Raw genomic sequence first — 13255 nt, 5'->3', positions numbered from 1 at the left:
AAGTGATCATACATGAAACCCCTGAGATCAGGACAGGTATCTGATGTTACTGTATATAAAAGTGATCATACATGAAACCCCTGAGATCAGGACAGGTATCTGATGTTACTGTATATAAAAGTGATCATACATGAAACCCCTGAGATCAGGACAGGTATCTGATGTTACTGTATATAATATAAAAGTGATCATACATGAAACCCCTGAGATCAGGACAGGTATCTGATGTTACTGTATATAAAAGTGATCATACATGAGACCCCTGAGATCAGGACAGGTATCTGATGTTAATGTATATAATATAAAAGTGATCATACATGAAACACCTGGAATCAGGACAGGTATCTGATGTTACTGTATATAAAAGTGATCATGCATGAAACCCCTGGGATCAGGACAGGTATCTGATGTTAACTAATATAAAAGTGATCATACATGAAACCCCTGAGATCAGGACAGGTATCTGATGCTACTGTATATAATATAAAAGTGATCATACATAAAACCCCTGGGATCAGGACAGGTATCTGATGTTACTGTATATAATATAAAAGTGATCATATGTAGCCCTAAGTAAAAGAAACTGTAATAGAAACTGTCACCCCCCATCTTTTTTTTGTTTAACTATTTAATTTCATCTAATCCAGGAATAATGTAGTCTTCTATAACAATGCAGGTGTATTACAGAAGTATAGTGTGATATTTATCCCTGTAAAACTCGGGTTCACCAGGAGAGGGCGCCCACGTTCCTTCCTATGTGTCGGTAGCTGAATCACGAGGAAGCAGTAGTCAGTGTATGGTTAGCTGCATTGCAGACACATCTAGCGTGCTCCTTAATCTAACGATGTTTTCCTCTGTGTTTTAACAGGTAAGATAATATTATTTACTGTAATGGTACACTGAAACATATATTGTTCATATGGAGATGCATTTATGTCCTGAGATATTAGATTAGTTGAGTTTGACCGTGATTTAATGGTGCCAAAATGGCGGAAGTGTTAAAAACTAATAGATTTCAATGTGAGCATTGAGAAACTAATGTAAACATGCGATTAACTGATACTATGAGACACCATGTTTAAACTTTTCGTGATCTTTATAAAGAGGGTTGTGTATAGTGATGTGCAGTAAGTTTAAACATGTGTGTGATTACAAAATAGCATGATTAGACCTTGTTTAGCATTAACTGTTAGCCATTACATTGAAAGAGACATTCAGAAAATACGGTTAAGAACAATTTCAGTTAGATTTAGCAGTAAAGGGTTTTCATTTATATTGATTTTGTGAGATTTTACATTAAGACATTAAAATTCAGTTAAAAATATAGTTCATTAAGTAAAATTACATTTCATAGAGGTTAAAAAGTGCATTGATACAGCATTAAACAGTTACGTATGAGAGTTATGGAGAAATGTGACAAATAGTTGTTTTGTGGTTGTTTATAGGTATTGTTTTATTCATTTGTATACAAGTTAAAGGAGGTTGTGATGCACAAATGTGTTTAATTTGTTAATGTCTTATTTTATGCTGTAAGAAAGTGATCACAATACACATGTAGGTCTATTTTGTGATGTTAATTGTGATTCGATTTGGAACCTTTTTGAGTGTGATTTAAATAATAATAATATGTCAGTGTCATGTATTTACTAAACAATTGCACTATAGGACAGGTTATTGTTTATAACTCTTAGGTGCCCACAGCATAAAAAGCAGTAGTCAGTGTATGGTTAGCTGCATTGCAGACACATCTAGCGTGCTCCTTAATCTAACGATGTTTTCCTCTGTGTTTTAACAGAAATAAATGTGTTGCTACAAGAACGGACTTTGTCTCCTTCTTGAAAGTGTAACACATACATGAAACCCCTGAGATCAGGACAGGTATCTGATGTTAACTAATATAAAAGTGATCATACATGAAACCCCTGAGATCAGGACAGGTATCTGATGCTACTGTATATAATATAAAAGTGATCATACATAAAACCCCTGGGATCAGGACAGGTATCTGATGTTACTGTATATAATATAAAAGTGATCATACATGAAACCCCTGAGATCAGGACAGGTATCTGATGTTAACTAATATAAAAGTGATCATACATGAAACCCCTGAGATCAGGACAGGTATCTGATGTTACTGTTTATGATATATAAAGTATTTGACACAAAAGCCCTGGGATCGGGACAGGTATCTTAAGTTATAACAGTATTAATATAATCTGAGAGGTAACTTAAGTTAATTTGTTTAATATAACATACACTGATTTCACATGAAACACCTGATCAGGACAGCTATTTTAAAGTACTGCATATAAAAGGCATTGGACACAAAACCCCTGCGAATACGTACAGGTATTTGAATCAAACGGCTGTTTTCACAATCTGCGCATGATCCGTGACCTATGCAAATTCACATATAGGCCACGCCCACTCGATGACGTAATAGCGGTTACGCTGTACTGAAACCCCTGGAAAAAAGTGCCTGCCGTTTCGAAACACTGCACCGAAGCTTGATCCGAAACACCCAGGTCACGTGACTAAACTGATTCAAAGCATCGATCATTTCAGAAGTGCCTCGACACCTAGCGACTCTATTTGACTGACGGCTAGAATAAAACTTTTTCATATAGCCTAAAAGACCGTGAGTGTGCACAAAATAACAATACTCCGAAATTATGATTTTGTATATTTTATTGATGTTATTGTTTTATGGTAAAGTCTAGATAGCCTAGGGTACAAACGCCATCAATATAGCATCATTTTTGTAACCCTGTATAACAATAATTACAATTCTACAGTACTTTCTACAGTACCTGCATTACTCTACATTCGAACTTATTATCTCTGGATCAGGAACTCTCACTGCTTTACTACTGCATATAATGCTTTTAATGCACACACATTGACTGCATTAGGCCTGACTCTGTACCTGAAGTCTGAGATATGGAGATATACAGTGTCAGTTTTCAAATTCAAGTTCACATCCAAATAGTATTGAATGTTATCAGTTACATTGTTTTGTAATGATATAAAGGTTCCTGTCACAATGATAAAAGTAAAAATAATGATGTTGTGTTCAAAGATAACTACGACATTTTAAATACTGAACATAGGCTACTTAAATAGAGAACATGTTTATTTATTAATGTATTTTTTTATTTTGCCAATGTTGTCACGATTTAGGATCAAACTAAAAAGTATGTTGATGTGATACTTTCAACAATAACATGTAATTTATTTGACCAGGTTTTGAAGACATGGGATGACTGCTCCAAAGCAAATTGAAACATCTTTTCTGGAACCTACAGAAGTAACCACAAGTTTCTAAAACTTGAACTGTGATACTTAAATGTGCAACAGTTTTTTAATGGTTGGGATGAAGTGAATTGCAAACATTGCTATGTTATGCTGTGTGGAAATGTTTGAATAAAACTTTCAATAAATAATTAAAATCAGACAAAATTTATGTATATCCTCCTTCAGAAATATCACTTTCTACTCTTTCTATTGTAGTAAACCACATTGCAGGACAATAAACAAGCTGTTTTATATCTCAATATAAAATGTTTTTTTTTAAATCTTTACTCATAACGCTTTCTTCACATTGATTAAGAAAAGAATAACAACTCATAGCATGAAATTTGAAATCTGACTGTATTTTATAACTTTTGACAATTAGAAAACATTGTGTGTAACAAATGTTAAAAGTAAGGAGCAATGGCTACAAAAACAGTTTGGAAATAATTATCCAAGCCTCATTTGAGTGGTCCAACATCTGAATTGATTGTTATGTACTCAGATTATTTATTTCTCAGCATCATCATCATCAATGGCCATTTCTTTCTGATTCACATTCAGTCCAATATCTCATTCATATAAGGAGCAATGGCTACAAAAACAGTTTGGAAATAATTATACAAGCCTCATTTAAGTGGTCCAACATCAGAATTGATTGTTATGTACTCAGATTATTTATTTCTCAGCATCACCATCATCAATGGCCATTTCTTTCTGATTCGCATTCAATCCAATATCTCATTAAAATAAGGTGCAATGGCTACAAAAACGGTTTGGAAATAATTATCAAAGCTTTTTTAACCAGGTCCAACATCACAATAGATTGTTATGTACTCAGAATATTTAATTCTCATTATCACCATCATCCATGGCCATTTCTTTCTGATTCACATTCAATCCAATATCTCATTCAAATAGGGAGCAATGGGTACAAAAACAGTTTGGAAATAATTATCCAAGCCTCATTTAAGTGGTCCAACAACTGAATTGATTGTTATGTACTCAGATTATTTATTTCTCAGCATCATCATCATCAATGGCCATTTCTTTCTGATTCACATTCAGTCCAATATCTCATTCATATAAGGAGCAATGGCTACAAAAACAGTTTGGAAATGATCATCCAAGCCTCATTTAAGTGGTCCAACAACTGAATTGATTGTTATGTACTCAGATTATTTCATTGTCAGCATCACTATCATCAATGGCCATTTCTTGCCGACTGGCATTCAGTCCAATATTTTATTCAAATAAGGTGCAATGGCTACAAAAACTGTTTGTAAATAACTATCCAAGCCTCATTTAAGTGGTCCAACATCAGAATTGATTGTTATGTACTCAGAATCTTTAATTCTCAGCATCACCATCATCAATGGCCATTTCTATCTGATTCGCATTCAGTTCAATATTTCATTCAAATAAGGTGCAATGGCTACAAAAACAGTTTGGAAATAATTATACAAGCCTCATTTAAGTGGTCCAACATCAGAATTGATTGTTATGTACTCAGATTATTTATTTCTCAGCATCACCATCATCCATGGCCATTTCTTTCTGATTCGCATTCAATCCAATATCTCATTCAAATAAGGTGCAATGGCTACAAAAACGGTTTGGAAATAATTATCAAAGCTTTTTTAACCAGGTCCAACATCACAATAGATTGTTATGTACTCAGAATATTTAATTCTCATTATCACCATCATCCATGGCCATTTCTTTCTGATTCACATTCAATCCAATATCTCATTCAAATAAGGAGCAATGGGTACAAAAACAGTTTGGAAATAATTATCCAAGCCTCATTTAAGTGGTCCAACAACTGAATTGATTGTTATGTACTCAGATTATTTATTTCTCATCATCATCAATGGCCATTTCTTTCTGATTCACATTCAGTCCAATATCTCATTCATATAAGGAGCAATGGCTACAAAAACAGTTTGGAAATGATCATCCAAGCCTCATTTAAGTGGTCCAACATCAGAATTGATTGTTATGTACTCAGATTATTTATTTCTCAGCATCACTATCATCAATGGCCATTTCTTTCTGATTCATATTCAGTTCAATATTTCATTCAAATAAGGTGCAATGGCTACAAAAACGGGTTGGAAATAATTATCGAAGCTTCATTTAGCAGGTCCAACATCAAATTTCATTGTTATGTGGATTATTTAATTCTCAGCATCACCCTCATCAGTGGCCATTTCTGTCTGATTCGCATTCAGTCCAATATTTCATTCAAATAAGGTGCAATGGCTACAAAAACAGTTTGGAAATAATTATCGAAGCTTTTTTAACCAGGTCCAACATCACAATTGATTGTTATGTACTTAGATTATTTAATTCTCATTATCACCATCATCCATGGCCATTTCTTTCTGATTCGCATTCAGTGAAATAAGTCGTTCAAAAAAGGTGCAAAGGCTACAAAAACAGTTTGTAAACAATTTTTCCAGCAAACATAAATGTTTTTGGATTTCTCATGATTCTATTCAGCTCTAAAGCGAAGAAACGCAGAAGAAATTCGCCGTTAAATTAATTTTATCAAAAACGCAACTGGCAGTCATATTTACATTTGTTTTTCAGTAAGGGGATAGCCTAATAAAATTTTTAGTTCACTGCACAGTCCCACAGTAATCTACAGTTAAATAATTTTTTTATTCATTATATTCATTATTAATATTAAAATTAAGTCAAAATTGACAACCCAGAACCCTTTTGAATGTCTGCTTTCATTTTGACATAGCTAAAGTGCACTTTTACAGTTTTGTAAATAAATATCCTATTATGCAGCAACAGTCAAGTTAGGACACCTAAAAAATGCCTTTTGCGTTTATAGATGATCGGCCTGTGAAGTCAAGTTTACATATATAAATAAAATAGGCACAGTATAGTGCGTAGCCTAAGTGGATTTGCCGTGGATCAACTTCTCACATGCGCTGTAGGTAGGCTGAATGATAATCCTTAAACAGTTTAGGCTACTTGCTCATGCAAAAATAAACACCAGAAAATTTATTTTAGGCATATTTTAAGAGTTAAAATACAGTTAGTATATTCAGTTTGTTTTGACTTGTAACTCATGGCCCTATAAGAATGAAAATATTCTGAAAACAAGTTATTATAGGCTTAATAAATGAATAAAATGACGGGTAGGCCCAATAGCCTAATGCCAACCGGACAATATCACGGAAAAAAACTCACTCATGATAGCCTAACATAAATTTTATTTTTACTTTTACAAAAAAAAGTTATATATTGCCTATTGAATTGCGTGTTATTTAACAAATTTTCACGGTAATAATAGTGAATTTAGGTTTCTTTTTAGTAGGGCTTGCATAGACTAGTCGAGCGATCGAATACTTCAACTACTAGTTGAGCTCTCAGAAGCAATCGAGCTTGCATTTAGCCTACCATAAATTACATCAGAACGACAAAGCTTCCAACTACAGCTGAGGATTAAATTCAATGGTAGTTAATGGTCTCCGCTACATTAATTCCTCCATGGCCGGGCGCCACACCAAAAAACATTACAGCTTCCCATTCAGAACATTCAGTCCTGTTTTTTTAAATAGCTGGTTATAATCACACCAAAACATATTAAAAGGTAGGTGAATTATAACGGCGTCATTTGCTTGCTGACTGACAGGTGCATGATGTGTGAGGCCAGCAAACGTGACAGCTTTCAGTTACATAAACAGTTTCCATAAGTATACTTTATAGTATCTATTAGGGATGTAACGGTATTGTAAATACCGTCATACCGCAATATTAATTTTTTTCGATATTACCGAAGTCGCATGACTCGGTAAAACTATAGGTCTCCTGAGAAAATTTGCTCAGGCGAATGAAGCGAACGGGACGTAGCTGAAACTTCATTTCCCATCAGCCCCGGCGTGGCCATAATCCTTTGCGGTCTGTTGTCGCTACAGATCCAGTAATGCGGAAATGGAGTGTGCTGCTAGTAGCGGAGATGAAAAAAAGATGGAAATGATCGAACCTAAAGCGGGTGTTGTCGCCGCGCGCGTGCTGAATAGCGGTGCTGTCGCGCGCGTTCTGATCAGCGGTGCTGTCGCGCGCGTTCTGATCAGCTGTGTTGTGGCGCGCGTATTGTAAAGCGCCGAGGGGGGGTTGAGCGCGCATACTCAAGAGAGGTGTTATCGCGCGCCTACTGAAGGGCTGGACTGGACGGAGGTTGTGTCGCGTCGCGGGGGCACTTTTGATCGTTTTGGAAGGGCATTTTCTATCCAAGACTAAAAAGGGCATGTGCACTGCACAGGTTGAGCCCTATGTGTGCACGTGCCTGCAAGTTGGGGAATACGACTAATAACAGTCATGGGGACTGCAGAAACACAGCACACTGTTCAGATTGATGCAGACATTGACTTGTACCGCAAAGAGACCTCTATCTCACTCATGATTTGTCTTCTCAAGTGGGGGAAAGACAATGCACAATGTTACCCCACTGCTGTCAACCTGGGCCAAGTCATATCTCTCTTGTTCCAGAAACCTCAGTACCAAATGAGAGGGTTTTTTTTCTGTTGCAGGGGACATTGTAAATACCCAGAGATACCAGCTTTTACCAGATTATAATTATATGATAATTTTCCTTTAAACCCATCTCTATCTAAGTGAGTGATTAAATGTTGAATGTGATGAGTTTTCAACAATACTAAATTGAAACTTTATTTTTTTACATGGTTTAATATTTTTTTGTTATTAAAATTGAAGTTAGTGTTTCAAAGCTTACAGATAGATGGCTAATTTGTATGTCATTGACACTTTTGGCACTTTTTTGGAGTATTTTCAAAAGTTTTTTTTTTCCTGTAAATGATTCAATAAATACCGTACCGTGACATTCATACCGAGGTATTACCGAACCGTGAAATTCTGATACCGTTACATCCCTAGTATCTATTGCTCTGTATATTATGATTTTATCTTAATAAGTATGCGCACAAGCAAAGAGATTGAAATAATGCCATAGGTGTTTGGTAGATCTGTATAAAAAGGCCTGCCGCCACAGCTGGAAAAAAACCTGTAAACACAGAGTAATGTAATGAACATCAGTTTCCTCTACTATCCAAGCAAGCGAAATCATTTGCTATCTCTGCCACCAGCACAGGAAGTAAAAGAAATGTTCTTTGGCCGGCAACACTGTAGCAACCTGCCTAAATGTAAACCACCGATCATGAACTTGACCAAAGACTGAGAGGATGAAAGCGGGGATGACTTGTGTTCTGTATAAAGTCGGATGAAGTAAGATTCTATCCGTTATTTCTGTCGAAAACAGGGTAAATAGGCCTATAAAATGATTAAATTGCAAGACGGGCTTTTTATTCATAGTTGCGTTGCTGTGTTTTTTTCTATGACTTTTAAATAAGAAATACATTTTCTCATACATCTGCATGTTAAAATATCATAGAGTCATTTGTTATTTTACTGTGTCTGCGCATATGTTATTTATTATTTTAACATATATATGTATTATTTATTTAAATAATTTATTTAGAAATACTATGTATTATTTATTTTCTGTTTGGGTGTATAGAATATTGTCGCTTGTTGAACTATTTATTTTCTGAACCAAAATAATTTTCATTCTTGTTATCACTGCTGTAAACTTAAATATTAGAATTATTTTTTTTAATCAGACAACTTGTTGTATAACAGACTATTACTTGCGCACATGATCGTTTGCAAAATATTCAGGCCGGTTGATATATATTCGTTCATTTTGTTATTTAAGTAGCCTAACTGTTGAAATGTAGCAGAAATAAAATGATTGAATAAGATTTAGCCTTGCTCAGAATAATTTTATTAATCTTTTAATAAGTTTTATGAATACTGCGTTATGAATATGAGTTTTCAGGACGCATTTTAGGTTTCGGGTGTGGCTACTTTTACTTTCTATAGCCTAAATGTATAATTAAAATGCAAGAGTTAGCCTAGCTTTTTTCTTTTTCTTTTTTCGTTTGTATTATAAACATTTAATTTAAGTATTTTCAATTTCAACCTTTTATTTAGGCATTATTTATTAATTTATTAATACATTTTTTGCGGGTCAGCTGTATTGTTGACGAGAACTATTTTTATCTTTCCGAACTGGTTTAACAATTAAGTTTTACTTAGTTCTTATTACGGCTGAAAAATAATAAAGTTATTAATAACTTAAAGTATTACAGAATGAACATGAGTTTGCTTCGCATATAGCGCATATGACGCAGATGTTAAATGACAATGTTGCGTGCAGCTTTTTATTTTTATATTACTCTGTAACATAAAAAAGTAATATAATGTTTTGACAATTTATTTTAGCGCTATGAAATCAATGCATTCAGCTATGATTTACTAAAACATTGCAAAGGACTTCTTTGTGTCTTCTTAGAAGCTCGAACCAGGGGCGCCTGCAGGATTACAAATTGTTTTTTTTTTTATTTTTGTATTTTGATTATTTTATTTTTGTTATTTTATTATTTTATTGTCTTCATAATTAAAGCTATAGACAAAATCCTGCTTGACATTTTAGAAAATATTTTGTGTAGCTACCCAGTATGTATTAAAGATCACAGAAACATGTTACATGCCCCCATAAATGTTCAAATTATATTTAACTGAATCGTTAAAAAAATGTGAAAATTGCTCATTTTATTTTTATAAAACATTTTATTACTTATTATTTTTGGAGTAAAAACTATACCGACATTTAAGAATCCATATTTATTTTATTTATTCATTAATTTTACCTGTTTATTTGGTGCATATTTACGCTATAATTTAACTCATACAACCTTGGACAGCTACAGTGCCACTAAAGCTTTTAAACACAACCCCAATAAAGTAATGAAAGATTACACTTTCTCCGGTGACGGCCGACATCTCAACACGCCGTAACCGTCCTTCGGGTGGTAAAGCCGGCATTAAATCACAAAACAAGACGTCTGGCTTGACTGAAGTGCAGTTATTTCCTCGTTGTTCAAAGAGTCTGCAAGTTCGTGTTTCATGGATATATGTAGCTACAGGATTGTGAACATCAATAGCGTGTCTTAATTCGATACACAGCAGAAAAAAGTCTTTCAGCAGTGCGTGTAGCTGTTGGTTAAGTTTTCTCCCGGAGTCCTCAGTGGAGAAACAACCGTAACCATACCGAATTGTTCTCAGAACGATTTAGCACGATAGTGGAAAAGCAGGCAGCTGTAGTGTATAATGTTTAATAATCAATTTAAATTATGTCACAAATAAATAAATAAATAAATAAATAAAAAGCGGCATTAATTCCCGCTCTCTCATGGTATAGGTACGCACAGAGCATGCATACAGCTGGCTTGCAGGCACCACTAGTCGAGTAACTCGAGTATTGAAAAGTAATCGATTAAACCAGTAGTCGTGCAAGCGCTACTTTTTAGGTATTTTTCTGGCTACAATGCCTTAATGTATCTAAATACTTTTTTTTTATGACATTAGGTTGTAACATTTAACATTTTCATAACACTGAAGCGTGATGACTCGGTTAAGCTGATTTCCTGCTGGATTTCCCTAAATTTATTTACCGTTATACAAGTATTCAATTAACTAACTGTGGGTTAGTTTGCATGTGTGGCCATAGTTTGACGTCTTTACCTAAAACTTTAAACATTTATAGGCCTATTATTTGAAATAAAACGTAAATAAATAAGGAGAATAAAATATTATTCATCATAGTTCATCATAGGCGACATCATAGTCCAATGCGCTGACCACTAGCCCACATTTGGCGATAATATGCTCTTTTACTCTTTTAACCCCGGATCAAGTCATGTAGTGAATCATCTGATTTCATTAACCAGGTGTAATATTCATTATATTAATTATTTGAATTCTTATATTAACTAAGGTGCTGCTGTTTGGGGTCGAATGATAGCATCAACCTGCAGGCTGCATTTTGGCTGCGAGAAAATAAATAAAAAGAGCAGAGCTGCTGCAAAATAATGAATTAAAAAGTGAGGTTATGGTCAAATAAATAAATAAATAAGTGCGACTGCTGAGAGTGCAAGCAGCTAGGGACTAGGGACACCAGCCCTTGCGGGCACAAAATGGTCCGGCCCACCGTGAATTCTCCCGGTCCTCCAGATTAGCCAATCCGGGCCTGCATGCGGTCACAAAATTGGCGTGATTCGTGTGTGAGCCGCCTGTTGAATAAGGCTAACCTTGGATTATAAAGGCTATGATTCATGAAATCATACTATGATTAGTATATGAATACAAATCTTTATTTCACCTGAAATGCCGAAGACAGTCTGCTCGAAAAGCGCCTCCTCATGCCGATGTTCCAAAATACCCGCGAAAGATGACCCAGCAATTGAATTGTTATGACTCAGCGTCACTGAAGTACGGTGGGGGTTGTGCAGCTTTTGATTACAGGTGTAAAACTTTCATCAAGATTCAGAAAGGTCCGACTAAGGGCTGCTATGGGCATAAATCTAATTTTAATCATCAAAAAATATAGGAAATCTGTGTCCATGTTACACTATTTTCATTGCGTTTACATTTTTTTTTATTTTTTAATAGCTGTCAGTATTAAATTATGTCTATAACTAAACAATAATTAGCCTATATTATGTGTGTATGCGTGTGTGTGTGTGTGTGTGTGTGTGTGTGTGTGTGTGTGTGTGTGTGTGTGTGTGTGTGTGTGTGTGTGTGTGTGTGTGGTATCCCAGTCAGCCCCTGCTGTGAGTTGATTTGAACCAAGAAGCTGGGATATCACTACCCAAAACTCTGAAAATAAACCCTCCAAAATTACCCAAATGCCTCAACCCATATTTGGGTAGAAAACATAACCCCGGATGTTTTTAGAGTGAAGGTTTACACACATTGAACCTTCACCCGTACTGTTAGTTCAGTAGGACTAAGAGATGGACCCTTACAATATTTAGTGACACTTTCTTAGTTAGTATTATTTATTAATCAAACTTTATTATCATCATCCTTTTACATGTTTTGGTATCCACCCAATATAAACAAACACCCTCAAAATCAGAGAGTAAATTGTTTGCATTTTAGTATTTCCTTGGCCAATTTGGGTGACATTTATGTGATAAGGCTTTTTTCCTCTTTAATCATTTTGGATATGCAAATCATTTTTAATAGCTATAACTTTTTTTCACAGGTGCAATTTTTAGGATTTCCAGTTTACTACCAGTGTGCAGGTTTAGTAACCAGTTCTAAGTTGATTTCAAGATTCCATAGCACAAATTTTTTTGTACCTAATTGACCCAAAAGTACTGCAAAGCAAGGTGAATTCCTGAGCATTGGTGGTATGTATTATATGCTTTATACGTTCAAGATTTTGTAGTGTATGTTGGTTCGGCAACTGGGTTTTCAATCAGGCCCAAGACAGTTTGCAGCTCTCTCTAACTTAATTTTTTTGTCAGACGTGAACGTATTCAGCATACTTATTTTTTTCATGTGAAATACATCTACAGTTTGTATACTTTTATTTTAGTACTTGGATTTTGTGTGTGTGGACTCTTTTTCTTTACTAGCAATTTCACAAAGACATGAACTTGTTTGTGAATAGAAATCCAGCAGTGCTGGACATAGAGTTAAATTTATGTTACACCACAAACTGCTGGGTCAAGCTGTGGTGTTTTTCTGCTAATGGTTAGTTGCCAAATACTTCATTTATTTTACTTGGTTTGTTTTACTTTAAAAATTTATTCCAAGGTGTGTAGCTGTTTTGGCTCATTTCAGATTAAATGGACAGTTCATCCAACAATGAAAATGTGCAGTTAGTTTAATCATCCTCAGGCCACAGGCTGTAGGTTACCTTGTACTCCAGTAGGGCAGTAAAAATATTTTTACCTATGGTACTTGGATATTTATATGATACAAATTGATGGTCTATATCTCTTGGAAAGTCCAAGCCAAATTAATCACCTACACATTGGATGGTCAGAGAGTGAATAAATTAGGTAGT

At 34.8% G+C, this 13255-nt stretch overlaps 2 long non-coding RNA genes across 3 annotated transcripts in view; both read left to right on the top strand.

Annotated features, from left to right (window-relative positions):
• LOC148682563 (uncharacterized) overlaps nt 1-13255 on the top strand; it is a 172694-nt gene that overhangs the window by 151973 nt on the left and 7466 nt on the right. The window lies entirely within an intron of this gene.
• On the top strand, nt 1709-3564 carry LOC148682564 (uncharacterized). Its single transcript, XR_015943179.1, has 2 exons — nt 1709-1878; nt 3247-3564. It is a non-coding gene; the product is annotated as an uncharacterized LOC148682564 (long non-coding RNA).

The sequence above is a fragment of the Danio rerio genome, chromosome 4 (genome assembly GCF_052040795.2).
Source record: "Danio rerio strain M-AB ecotype USA chromosome 4, GRCz13ab, whole genome shotgun sequence".
NCBI classification, from domain to species: Eukaryota; Metazoa; Chordata; class Actinopteri; order Cypriniformes; family Danionidae; genus Danio; species Danio rerio.
Note: the sequence above shows the minus strand (reverse complement) of the source record. Positions and strands in the feature narration are given on the sequence as shown.